This window comes from Canis lupus, chromosome 8 (assembly GCF_011100685.1).
Source record: "Canis lupus familiaris isolate Mischka breed German Shepherd chromosome 8, alternate assembly UU_Cfam_GSD_1.0, whole genome shotgun sequence".
In the NCBI taxonomy this organism is placed as follows: Eukaryota; Metazoa; Chordata; class Mammalia; order Carnivora; family Canidae; genus Canis; species Canis lupus.
In genome coordinates this window covers 44,353,057-44,367,249 of record NC_049229.1, presented here as the reverse complement: position 1 = coordinate 44,367,249, position 14,193 = coordinate 44,353,057, and the positions used below count along the sequence as shown (strand labels likewise).

General features: G+C 40.9%; 1 pseudogene; it reads left to right on the top strand.

The window, feature by feature from the left end:
* Positions 1 to 6,965: 6,965 nt before the first annotated feature.
* On the top strand, positions 6,966 to 12,656 carry LOC100682744 (annotated as a pseudogene).
* The last annotated feature ends 1,537 nt before the right edge of the window (positions 12,657 to 14,193 follow it).

Genomic DNA, 14,193 nt, shown 5'->3' with positions numbered 1-14,193 from the left:
TCAACCACCGAGCCACCCTCAACAGCATTCATAAGTGAAAAATTCAAATTAAAATATTATTTTCCACTTATCATTTTGACTAAGATGTAAAGCTGTGATGCTAATTCCAGTATGGAAAATAGCATTCTCACATAATGCTCACAGAAGGATGACTGGTACAAGCACTTTGAAATAAAATTTAGGGGGCAGGGATCCCTGGGTGGCGCAGCGGTTTGGCGCCTGCCTTTGGCCCAGGGCGCGATCCTGGAGACCCCGGATCGAATCCCACATCGGGCTCCCTGCATGGAGCCTGCTTCTCCCTCTGCCTATGTCTCTGCCCCTCTCTCTCTGTGTGTGACTATCATGAATAAATAAATAAAATCTTTAAAAAAAAAAAATTTAGGGGGCACCTGGTGGCTCACGCCATGATCCCAGGGTACTGGGATCAAATCCCACGTCAGGCACCCTACTCAGCAAGGAGTCTGCCTCTCCTCCCTCCACCTGCAGCTCCCCATTTATGCTCTCTGTCATCAAATCTTTAAAAAAAAAAATAAAGAAGTAAAATTCAGTAATATTTTCCATAAATTAGTACATACCTACCCTTTGACCTGGAAGATCTCCTTCTAGAAATTTTATTTTCCTAAGACACACAGATTCTGAATTTTCACTTAGAATTGTTTGTTGTAGGAATAAAACTAAAAATAACCCAAATGTCTATCAGTAGAAACTAAAATCTTATGAAATATCTCTAATATGAATCCTATACTCTGGATAGAATATGGATCAAAATAGACAGCAGCAATAGACTGCTAAATAAACAAATCAAGTTGCACATAATTATAGAGTGGGAAGTAACATTCTCATACTTCCCACCACGTATGCTTCTTGATCTACAGAAAACTCCAATTCTCTAAAGCCTACAACCACCTGCTTAACAAACGTAACTATCTAATGGGTCAGGGATTGACCTTCTTAGAATCAACTTTATAGGCCAATGCATTGCCAGCCAAGGCTCCCTAGCTGTTCTCAGCCCCCCTCTGCCCATGCTCCCAGAAGCAGGTCATTGCCCCCATTCATGCAGCAGCAGTGTTAGCCACTCATTTCTGAAACCTGCAGGGTACTTACTAAAGTATACATTTTACACTTCTCATCTTTAGCCAAGATTATAAGCTGTATTTTCTGACACAGCTTTATGAGAAGCACTAATGTTGGGGGCTTAGGGTACTTGTTCAAATCAACAAAATCAGGGACGCCTTGGGTGGCTCAGCGGTTGGGTGTCTGCCTTCAGCTCAGGGATGATCCCCAGACTGGGGATCAAGTCCCACATCAGGCTTCCTGTAATGAGCCTGCTTCTCCCTCTGCCTGTATCTCTGCCCCTCTCTGTGTGTCTCTCATGAATAAAATCTTTAAAAAAAAAAAAAAATTGGTACCAGTTTGTGATATACCTAATAATGAGAGAGAGGGAACAGTGACACAAGCAGAGGAGAAGCAGGCTCCCCGCAGGAAGCCCAATGCAGAACTTAATCCTAGAACACTGGCATCACACCGTGAGCCAAAGATAGACACACTCAACCACTGAGCCACCCAGGCGTCCCCGTAATGATCATTTTATGTTTTCTCTACTAAAAAGAAACCAGGAGAAATAGGTGTGCTAGTGTTATTTGGGTCACCTACCATTTATAATGTGACGCATTAAAAAAGACAAGTGTTTAGTTGTGTGAATGTATGTTTGTGTATGTTTTGCTAGTTATTGACTGGTATCACAGCAGCAGGCCTATCCTTCTCTAGTATTCTTTAGCGCTGGAGCTAGGACTGCAAACTACATTTCCCATATTCCCTTGATGCCTGTCTTCTGCATAGGTTTTGCCAACCTGGAAACATTGGCAACATTTTAGATTTGACTACAAAATTGGTCACGGAAGAAACTGTTGATGTGAGTCATGGAATCCTCCCGTAAAAACTGTTGATGTGAGTCATGGAATCCTCCCGTAATAAAGATGTTCTAGAGAACCACTAGGAAAATAGGAAACATTTAGAGTAAAATTTCTCTCCTCTACTTAATTTTATTAGGTTCTTTTCTTGGATTTAAATGTAACTCACTGAAACCCATGGTGTGAGTGGCTCTTCTCTCATATAAAATCTATTAGATTTTTGAGTAAAGGAAAGCTGAGGGATCCCTGGGTGGCGCAGCGGTTTAGCGCCTGCCTTTGGCCCAGGGCGCGATCCTGGAGACCCGGGATCAAGTCCCACGTCGGGCTCCCGGTGCATGGAGCCTGCTTCTCCCTCTGCCTGTGTCTCTGCCTCTCTCTCTCTCTCTCTCTCTCTCTCTGTGTGTGTGTGTGACTATCATAAATAAATAAAAATAAAAATAAAAAATAAAAAAAAAAGAAAGCTGAGGAGAAAAATGGGTGGAAAGCAGCATTTAATAGGTACCTACTAAGTGCTAGGTAATTAATATTCACTCTATAACTTACTGATCACAAAATAGTGATTATCACTTCCACTGCAAAACATGATCAAAGCTTAGAATAGTTAAAAACACACTGCTCAAAGGCCTGCAAACATCCAAATACTCTTTACAAAGAACAAGGCTGGAGAATCACATTACTTGATTTCAAGACCTATAAAAAAACAATAGTAATCAAGATAATGTGGTGTAAATGGTTTCAGAATTTACACACCCATCAAGAACAGTCGAGTCCAGAAACAGGTCCACATTTTACACCACTTGTTTTCTGACCAAACACAAAGATAATCCAATGGCAGGAGGGAAAATTATACATTATGTACTGTTTTGTAACTGATTTTTTTCTGAACATAGCATTCTTGAAATTCATCAATTTTACTATGCTGATCAAATGTTTGATGCTTTTATTGCTGAGCAGTATATCCTTTGTAAAAGTAGATAACATGTATACACTTACCCAGTCTCCTTTTTTTTTTTTTTTAATTCAGTCTCCCTTTGATAGATATTTGTGTTGTTTACAATTTGGAGCTGTTAGGAAAAAGTAGTTAAAAACATTCTGGCGAGAAAAGGAGAGGGGAGGGGAGGGGAGGGGAGGGGAGGGGAGGGGAGGGGAAGAGAAGAGAAGAGAAGAGAAGAGAAGAGAAGAGAAGAGAAGAGAAGAGAAGAGATTGACAAGAGTTTGCAAGCTGGGAAAAGGGATTTCCTTCCTGTTTGTAACCTGTATCAGCCTTTCTCTAGAAGCAAAATGCAGCTCTGGCTCCAACCTCCACCTTGTCTTGGTGACTTCACTGCCAGCAGCTCTGTCCCACCTGAGAAGTACCACCATTAGCTACCTGTGAGCCCCAGATAGGTAATTCCCTTTATAGGCACACCTAGAGATACTGCAGGTTTGGTTCCAGACTACCGCCATAAAATGAATATTGCCATAAAATGAGTTAAGAGAGTTTTTTTTTTCCCATGCACATAATAGTTATTTTTACACTACAATGTAGTCTAAATGCACATTATGTCTAAAAAGGAAACATTGTACATATCTTCAAAGTAGTTTATTGCAAAAAATAAAGTACCTTATTGCTAAATTGCTTAATAACAGGAACCATCATCTGCAGTTTCAGTGGGTTGCAATTTTTCTGCTGGTGGAGGGTCTTACCTGGATGTTGGTGGTTGCTGACTGATCTGGGTGGTGGCTTGCTAAAGGTTCCCGTGGCTGTAGCAATTTCTTAAAATAAGACAATGAATTTATCTTAAAGTTGTCATGTTTTATTGTGCACATTTAAATTTCACCATTAATACTGAGCCTAAATATATGCTGGCTTTATGTCAAGATTTTTGAAATAAAAAAGAAAATGGACAGCTCTTAGGATATAGAATATATTAAATAATTAGAGAATCTACAGGATGGTAAATTCTATCTATAAAACATTTACACATTCAGTGGTACAAAAACAAATACTAGAGGGACTAGAAGACATGTAAAACTTTGGGTTGCAATGAGAAAAAAACTAATCAGGACTAAAGGGAGAGAGGTACTTGGTTGCTGACAAGAATCTCCCCTTGATTTCAGACTTCAAATTAAGGAGTCAGCATACAAAACCCACCAAATTGTACAAAATCCCCATTATTCAGAAGAAACAGTAGCAACATGATAGATGGAGGAACTAGCCTGCGCCAGTTAGGGTTGTGGGGGCTGGCCAGGCTGCACTGAGCAGGGATGGCTGGGCTGGAAGTTGGAAATCCAGTTGGAGGCTGCAGCTCAAGGTCAGGATCTACAATAGAGTGAAATGGCAGGCTGGAAACAGTCTATAGAGGCAGAGTGGTTACTGCATTTTTTAAAAATCCTTATTTTCCAAACAGGGTCCTAGGATGCTTTCCTCAAACAGGGAATACAACAATAAAGTTTGGTGGATGAGCAAAGAAAGCAGTTTCTTAAGATGTAATTTATTCCTGGTGAAGATTGCTAAAATGACAACAAAAGATTTGGACTATTACATAAATTTAGTTGCCCTGTTCATGCTCTCCTCTCTCTCAAATGAATAATTTTTTTAAATAAAGCACAAGCAGAATAGATTTAGCTTAATTCTTAAGGGCCCTAGGATTTTTAGAATGGTCCATGAGCATTGGCTTCAACCTAAAGTCACCTTATGTGTTAGCTTCCAACAAGAGAGTCAGCCTAGACTCTGAAGCTTTGAAGCCAGGCATTGACTTCTTTCTAGCCATGAAGGTCCCAGATGGCATCTTCTTCCAATAAAAGGCTATATCATTGTATTATACAGATGAGGGTTTCTGTGATTTGTCCTGCATAACTGACAACCCTGACCTGTAGGCAGGCAGCTAAAGAGTTTGCTCGTGAGACTTGTGCAGCTTAAGTGACCTCAGGAGCCTGATTATTTGACACTAGCTGGCCTCCAAGTCAGAACTGGCCCTTCTGGTCTGGATGCCAAAAGGTATAAATTTTGCCTTGCATCCCCTCCTGCTCCAGTCTAGGCTGGCCCCCCAGAATGGAATCTAGGAGGGGAAATGAAAACACCTGGCCCAGACCCCTTGGACATGTAAAGACATGACGATGCAGCTAACTCCAAACTGCAAGTAGGCAAACAAATGTTTAACTTCAGACCCCATCATTTGCCCTATACATGCAACACTTACGGAGATGGTTAGTTGGAAGTCTCCCCGAGGGCAGGACTCCAGCCTGGCTGTCTCCACAGGGCTTCCCCAAGTAATGAGGTTGGATGTTGTAAGTATCAGCTTTGATGTAACATTGCCTTATTCTCCTTTACTGCTTACTATTATTGCCCTCATCTATGCACAGATTTCTCTTTTCTTCTGTTTCTATTAGATTTTTTTTAATATCAATAAAGTGGTGTTTTCCCCTTTGAAACTGAGTACAGCTGCTGTGAATCATTTCTTCAGAACACTCATTTACATTGAAAATCTCATTTAGTGCAACCACCTTGGTTAATTATCTTGCAGCAGCTTCTACATCAGAACTTGTTGCTGCTTCACCTTGCACTCTGATGTTATGAAGATGGCTTCTTTCCTTAAACTTCATGACCCAACCTCTGCTAGCTTCAGACTTTGCTTCACCTATCTCAGCCTTCATAGAATTTGAAGAGTTAGGGCTCTCCTCTGGATTAAGTTTTGGCTTAAAGGAATGTTGTGGTTGATTTGATCTTCTATCCAGACCATTAACCTTTCTCTGTAACAGCAATAAGACTTTCACTTTCTTACATGCGTGTGTTCACTGGAGTAGCACTTTTAATTTCCATCAATAACTTTTTCTTTGCATTCACAACTTGGCTGTTTGGGATAATGTGGGGAACCAGCTGCGGGGCTTATCTGAGAACTGAATCTCGTAGTCCTCAGCATGCTGGGGATACATGAGGTTCCGAGTCCCACACTGACTTTTTTTTTTATATATAAACTTATTTTTTATTGGTGTTCAATTTGCCAACATATAGAATAACACCCAGTGCTCATCCCATCAAGTGCATCCCATCAAGTGCCCGTCACCCAGTCACCCCCACACCCCGCCCACCTCCCTTTCTACCACCCCTTGTTCATTTCCCAGTTAGGAGTCTCTCATGTTGTCTTCCTTTCTAATATTTCCCACTCATTTTTTCTCCTATCCACTTTATTCCCTTTCACTATTTTTTATATTCCCCAAATGAATGAGACCATATAATGTTTGTCCTTCTCCGACTGACTTATTCACTCAGCATAATACCCTCGGTGTCCATCAAAAGATGAATGGATAAAGAAGATGTGGTATATGTATACCATGGAATATTACTCAGCTATTACCCACACTGACTCTTGATCACATTGTTCTCCAAATACAGCTCCTCTGTTCCCCCCTCCTCGAGTCAATCACCTATTCTTTTACCCTCAGAGGTAAACATTTTTCTCTGCTTCCCAAAGTTAATCATTCCTATAGCCAATCTGCTAGCTCTCTTAATAAAAGCTGGAGGAGACAAAGCCTCGAAGTGAGTCTGAATCCAAGTCTCGGTCCCCTTTCCCTCAGATTAAAATTCAGTGAAACTCCAAATCTTTCTTCACATCATTGCCTCCAAGTATCCTGGCTCCAAGGCAGGACAAGTGTAACTTTTGGCTTATCTCAGCTTTCTTCATGCCTTCCTTCCTAAGCTTAATCATTTCTAGCTTCTGATTTAAAATAGGAACACGTGACTCTTCCTTTCACTTGACCACTCGGAGGCCGTTGTAGGGTTATTAGGCTAAATTCAATATTGTTGTGTCTCAGGGAATAGGGAGGCCTGAGGAGAGAGAAAGAGATGGCAGGATGGCTGGTGAGTGGAGCAGTCAGAACACACCCATTTATCCACTGAGTTTGCTCTCTTATGTGGGTGCAGTTTGTGGTACCCAAAACAATGACAACAGTGACATCAAACATCACTGACATTACAGATCACCATAACAGATACAGTAATAATGAAAAAGTTGTAAATACTGCAAAAATTATCAAAATGTGACACAGAGCCATGAGTGAGCAAATGTTGGAAAAATGGCGCCGAAAGACTTGCATGGTTATGGCATGGCTGCCATCAACCTTCAATTTGTAAAAAGCACAGTATCTGCAAAGTGCAATAAAGGGAAATGCAACAAAACAAAGTATGCCTGTATAAAGTAAATCCACTTAGTCTAAATATTAGTATATTTTCATGATTAGATCTTGAAACATATTTATATATACTGAGAATTTTTAGACACTTACATAAAAATTACTCAACAATGGTTCCCTTTAAAGAGTGGAACTGATAAAGCTGGAGGAAAGAGGAACTTTTACTTTTCATTTTTTTCCTTCTGAATTTTGTTTTATATCGGTTACAAACTATTTTATTCCTACCATAAGTTTTGTTATGCTATCTGTAACCTATTTCACAATAGCACAATAGAATATATGCTTAGTTGCTTTAAACAGAAGTACCAACTTCAGTGATGACTACTTAGGACTGAATCAAAAACCTATACTCCAGATATGATTACTACCAGTCTTTTAGCTATTTTTACTCTAATCAATACCAGAGATTTTATTAATTAGCCTAGCAGATTTTAGGTGTAGGTTTTTGTTGTTCTACTGAATGAGGAATAATTAGAAGATTTTTTGAACTTTTGACAAACTCATGGTCAAAAATTGGTATCTCATTTTAGTATGTAGATACCAGTAGTCTGGTATCTTTTCATATGATTTTTGTCTCTTTTTTTTCACTTTTTGCTATTTATAGAAAAACTTTTTTGAATAAATGCCTTTTTGTTGTATTATCAGGACAAAACCAACCAAATAAGCAAAAAAAGTCTATGTATAGTAGAATTCCACTTTTTTGGTGAAGAAAAAAATCTAGATATTGATACAGATAGGTAGATAGGTAAACACATTTATATTTGTACCAGGACCTTGAGCTAAACATTTAAAAGTCTGACCTCATCATTTTCTTTCTCCAAGATCTCTAGTACACATAAAGCAACTAACCAGCCCCACATTCATTTTTTTTTATTTTTATTTTTTTATTTATTTATGATAGTTACACACACACAGAGAGAGAGAGAGAGGCAGAGACACAGGCAGAGGGAGAAACAGGCTCCATCCACCGGGAGCCCGACGTGGGATTCGATCCCGAGTCTCCAGGATCGCGCCCTGGGCCAAAGGCAGGTGCCAAACCGCTGCGCCACCCAGGGATCCCAGCCCCACATTCTTAAATGCTTTGACTAAAATGTCCTATGGCATCAGATATTTGACTCCAGCATCAGATATTTGACTCCAATTATTTGATGATAATTTAAGTAACCATTTTGAATGAATGCTATGAAGAACCAATTCCATATTCCCACTTTAGGTTCTATTCTATACCAATAACTCTATCATTTAGGACTCAGTCAGGGATGCAGAATCACTATCAGTGTTTTAGGATATGTGATCCACATTAAAAACTAGACCTTACATAACTGGAGAAGTTGAATACATACTTACATAACTGGAGAAGTTGAAAGTAAAGGTCCAAAAGGGGGTCCTGCTGAATCAGAGAAGGGTTTGCCAACCAACCAACCTGAAAAGCCACCTACCCACATCCAACTTCTTAAGTAAGAACTGGAAAGGCAGCTGTTGCCTCTATGTTCTTACCTCGTGTATGTGTCCACACTCAAGTTTCCAGTGATAGACCTGGGTCTACTCTTGATCATCTTGGACAAGTTTTAGGAAGAAGAGTTATAAATGGAACAGAGGGAAAAAAGGATAAGCTAGAACTCACCTGGCACCTCTGCATCTGTTCATCGTACACAACTACAAAAAGAATTCCAAAAACTAATTCACTTCTGCCTTCCAAACTAAGTACATGTTTTTTCTTTTGTCAAAGTCTGCATTAGAGTCACATAGTTAAACTTAGTTTGAGAACTCAGTTTCTAAGTTGACACAGCACAACTCATCATAGGAACCACGAACCACTACTATTACTACTATTTTGCTCTATTATTATTATTAATTATTATTATTATATTATTACTACTACTACTAATTTGCTAATTTCACTTACCCTATGAAAAACAGATGTGAAATTCAGAATACGGTTTTTAATGTAATCAATCAGAGACCTATCTACATGCTAATCTTATCAAGTCTGAATAATTAAAGCAGGCTACTAGGAATCCTAATTATGTAAGTCTCTGGGTTCTTTGGGAAAGGGAGGTGTATTAGAAAGACCATCAATACCTAGGCCCTAAATTCAAACCCTGATAATGCTTCTTTCTAGCCATGCACTCCTGGGCAAGTTAAATTTTTTCCTTGATCTTTAGCTTCCTCATCTACCAAACAGACTTAACTATAATTATTCTGAAGATTACTATGAAGGCTAAATCAAGTAACATACTAAAACAAATCTACCTTACCCACTATTAAATGATAAAGTGCACTTTAAGACTGTCACTAGAATTGTTATACAGCAGATAAAATCTGCACTATCAGGGAAGTAGGCATGAGGGGAGAGCTGGTTTAGAAGGAATAAGGTATTCTGAGAAGGGATCTTATAGTCTAGTCAAGGGTAACAGTTCATAGTGGTAGGGATCCCTGGGTGGCTCAGCGGTTTAGCGCCTGCCTTCGGCCCAGGGTGTGGTCCTGGAGTCCCGGGATCGAGTCCCACATCAGGCTCCCTGCATGGAGCCTGCTTCTCCCTCTGCCTGTGTCTCTGCCCCCGCCCCTGCACCTCTCATGAATAAAAAAAAAAAAAAAAAAAAAAAAAAAAAACACACACAAAAACAGTTCATAGTGATCTGTGAGAAACTGATCTTGTTACTCAAATGTTCTCTGGCCCAATTCCAGGACAATTAACTTATTTATTCATTCAACAAGTATTTAGTGAATAATTACTAAGGATATTACAATCGCTGTCACTGTACAGGAGATATGAATAAGAAATACACAATTTGTACATCTAAAATTTAACGTAGGAAGGATTCAAGATGGTGGTGTAGAAAGATTCTGAACTCACCTCTTCCCACAGACACACAGAATCTACATCTACATACAGAGTCATTCCTCCTGAAAAACAGCTGAAGGCTGATGAAACAGCTCTGCACAACAAAGGGTAGGGAGCCACACAGAGAAGAGACAGACACAGTAATGACCAAAACCCCAACCGGGTGCTATGAACTGTGAGGCAGGACAGGGGGGCTGGGGTGTGGGTGGTGGGATGTCATTGAATGGCCTGTGCACAGATTTACCTAATCTGGGACACAGCAAAAAATACCACAGTGGTTTAAAGGGCAATTAGAATATTAGTCTAATTGATGAGCCCTCCAATGTACACCAAACAGTTGGGAAACTTTTAGAACTCTGAGGCTGGAGCTGCTGGCGAGCACCATTATCTATGTTGCCCCTCCATTCTGATAGTGCAGATGGATGCTCCAGCCAGGCTGCCAGCTCAGCGAGCCCTGCGCCATTAGTCCATACCAGCTTTAGCTGTTTCACAAAAGTGGCTCCCCAATTATGCCTACCCTGGCTCCAGCCTTTCCACCAAAGCTGCCCTGGCATAGCATACTAGGATACCCCTGGTTTCTGTCCACTACAGCTCCAACTGATTAAGGCTGCCCAAGCACAAAGCACCTCAGGACACCCCAAACCCCAAGCATGCTTCAGCTTCAGCCATTCCCCAGAGTGCCCCCTGCATGGAGTGCCATACTTGTTACAATTCCAGCTGTCCTGCAAGGGCAGCCATCATTCAAAGCACCTTGGGATCTGCTGACTCATGCCCACTTTAGCTCCAGCTGTCTCACCAGGGTGGACTCTGTGGAGTGCTCTAGAACCACCTAGCCTGAGCTCACCACAGTTTCAACCAGCCAGTCAAAGCCAAAAGGCACATGTGTAGTCTACACAGTGTACATTCCCACACAAACCTACTCCTTCAAGACTGGCAGAGGTATGTTTTACCTAACCCACAAAAACAAACACAAAGTCAGACAAAATGAAGAGATAGAAGAATATACTCAAAATGAAAGGACAAAACTTCAGAAAAAGAACTAAATGTAATAGAGATAAGTAATCTACCTGATAAAGAATTCAAAGTAATATTCATAAAGATGCCCACCACATGAGAGAAGACAATGAATCCAGTGAGAACTTCAATAAAGAGATAGAAAATATAAAAGAAACAGAGCTGAGGAATACAACTGAAATGAAAAATTAATCATTAATTGAAGAAGACATAACAATTTTCTCGACAAACAAAAGTTAAAGGAGTCCACCAGCATTAAACTGGTCTTAAAAGAAAGAAATTTTCATAAGAAAATTATGAAATAAAAACATATAACTAGTAAAAGCAAACGTATAATAAAGGTTTGATCACTTATAAAAAGTGATCCCTTTTTATATAAAAGATTTTATATAAAAGATTGATCACTTATAAAGCTACTATGAAAGCTGAAAGACAAAAGTAAAATCTATTATATAAAAAAATTAGTAAAGGAATTCATAAAGAAATATAAAATATGATATATATAAAACATGGAGGAGCAAAGTATAAATGTAGTGCTTTTAGAATGTGTTCAAACTTAAATAACCATCAGCTTAATACAGACTGTTACATACTTAGGATTTTATACATTAACCTCATGGTAACAGACTGAGAACCTATGATAGATATATAAAAAATAAAAAGGAATCCATGTGTAACACTAAAGTCGTCTATCACAAGGGAAGAGAAGAAAAAAGGAGCAGAGAACTACAAAAAACAATTAACAAAATGGCAGTAAGTACATGCTTGCCAATTAATTACTTTAAATGTAAATGGTCTAATGTTGCAATCAAAAGACATAAAGTGACTGAATGCCTTAAAAAATAAAAAAGACCTACCTATATGCTGCCTACAAGAGACTCACTTCAGACTTAAAAACACACAGATTGAAAGTGATAGAAAAAGATATTGCATGCAAATGGAAGTGGAAAAAACAAAAGCAAGGTAGCAGTACTTATACCAGACAAAATAGACATTAAAACACAGTAACAAGGGCAGCTGTGAGGCTCTGAGAAGGAAGGGCTAGGTGGGGAGGCGGTGGCTGCTTGTTGGATGCAGCCACAGGTCATGAGACCGAAGGGCTCCTAAAGGACGCCCACTGGCCCTCCTGGCCTGGCCTAGGTGCCTAACCGGAACCCAGCCATGGAGTGCTGCTACAAGCAGCAAGAATGAAGACTTGGACCAGGCCCAGGACCAAGACGAGCAGAAGCTACTGCTGGACCCTAGAAGCTCCTCTGCCAAAGCCCTCAAAGGAGTTGACTACCACAGCCTACTTTCCACTCACACAGATGAGCAGGGCCTGCTCTCCTCCTCCTTGCTAAGATAGCCCCCAACATCGTTGACACATCTGCTGTGGACTCCCAGAGCATGGAGCAGCATGAGTACATGGACTAAGCAAGGAAGGCAGCACAGCACCCACTTGGCTATGCTGAGCAGCAGTCTGCCCCACCAGAAGAAGCTGCTGCCGCCACAATCTCTCACCAGCCAGCCCCACCAAATGGTGGCCAGCAAGCCCATCCCCTTCTCCGACTTGCAGCAGGTCTCCAAGATAGCTGTTTATGCCTACAATGCACTTTCTCAGATCCAAGTGGATGCAAAAAAGGAGCTGGTTGTACAGTTTGGGGCTCCTTGAAGAGAAAGATCCTTGAACAGGTCCTCTTCTCGCTTTATCCTACCTCCATCCTGCCTCCCCCAACCCTCAGCCTCTCTGGCTCACACAGTACCCTAACCTGCTACTTAATCACAGATAAGAGTGTGGAAGAGGACAAGGCTGAAAGCCTGAGCAAGTAAGGATGGAACAAGGGAGGGTAGAAGCATTTGGGACTGGTATTCAAAGCCCTGGCCAGGGATGTGTGGGATCAAAAGGTCAGGGCCTAGAAGGTCTTCATTGTCACTGGAAAAGTAGAGGTACGACCGTGAGGGTGATCCCTAGGGGGCCTATGGGTCCCCTTCCCACCTTCTCTTGGCCTCACTCCTGTCTTCCTCTCCCTGACTTGGTGCTCACATGCACCTCACTAGGATTTATTACTACAATATTGGCTTTATTTCCTATGCTGTACATTACATCCCCATGACTTATTTTATAACTGGAATTTTGTACCTCTTTTATCCACTTTACCTATTTTGCCCACCTCCTAATACCTCCCCACTTTGTTAACCAAGTTTTTTTCATCTAGGAGTCTATTTCTCTTTTTTGTTTATGGATTTTTTGCATATTTCTTCATTGATGATTTGCTTTTCTCATTTGCTTCCCCTTTTCTCTCTCGATAGTCCAATCTCATATTTATTTGTACTTTTTTTTGCTTACCGTATTCTGCTTTTTAGTATGATCATTTTATCCACTCAGTCAACATGTTGAGGCGGCTTAGAAGTGAGGGTGGCATGAATCTAAGTTTGAAGGTGAGGAGTAACTTTCTTGTAAGGTTTACTTATTTGAGAGAGAGCACGTGTGAGCACATGATGGGGGGGGGGGGGGGGGGGGGAGGCGGGTAAGCAGAAGGAGAGAGAATCTCAGACGTCAGACGCCCTGCTAAGTGCAAAGCCCGACAGAGGGCTCAGTCCCAGGACCCATGAGATCATGACCTGAGCCGAAACCAAGAGTCAGATGGCCAAAGGCCTGAGCAGCCCAGGCACCCCTGAAAATGACAAGTAATTTTTAAAATGTCATCTCATTTAATCCTTTCGACATTTTAAAGACCTATTATCATGCCCTTTTTCAGATGGGGAATCAGTTAGGAAATGTATGTTAGATTATTCGCTCAAAGCCAGACAACTCCAAAAAGATGGAACTGAAACTCGAGACCAGATCTTCTGACATCATCTCCTGCATTCTTTCCATTATTCTACATTAACTTCTTGCAGGATTAGCAAGTAAGAGGCGTTCCTGCTGAATCCTCTTGTTTTTCGTTTTTTAAGATTTTATTTACTTATTCTTGAGAGAGAGAGAGAGGCAGAGACACAGGCAGAGGGAGAAGCAGGCTCCATACAGGGAGCCAGACATGGGATTCAATCCCAGGACTCCAGGATCACACCCTGGGCGGAAGGCAGGTGCTAAACTGCTGAGCCACCCGGGCTGCCCTGCCTCTTGTTTTCTTTGTAAACCCAGTAGGTTCTGGTTTGATTATTTAATCAGAATTTGAATGCCTTAATCGGAACCGCACTTGTCAGCCCTCCAAGGTACCCCACCACTCCCTGTGGTCTAATTCCGGGTTGTCTCCCATATTTAAGTGTCCT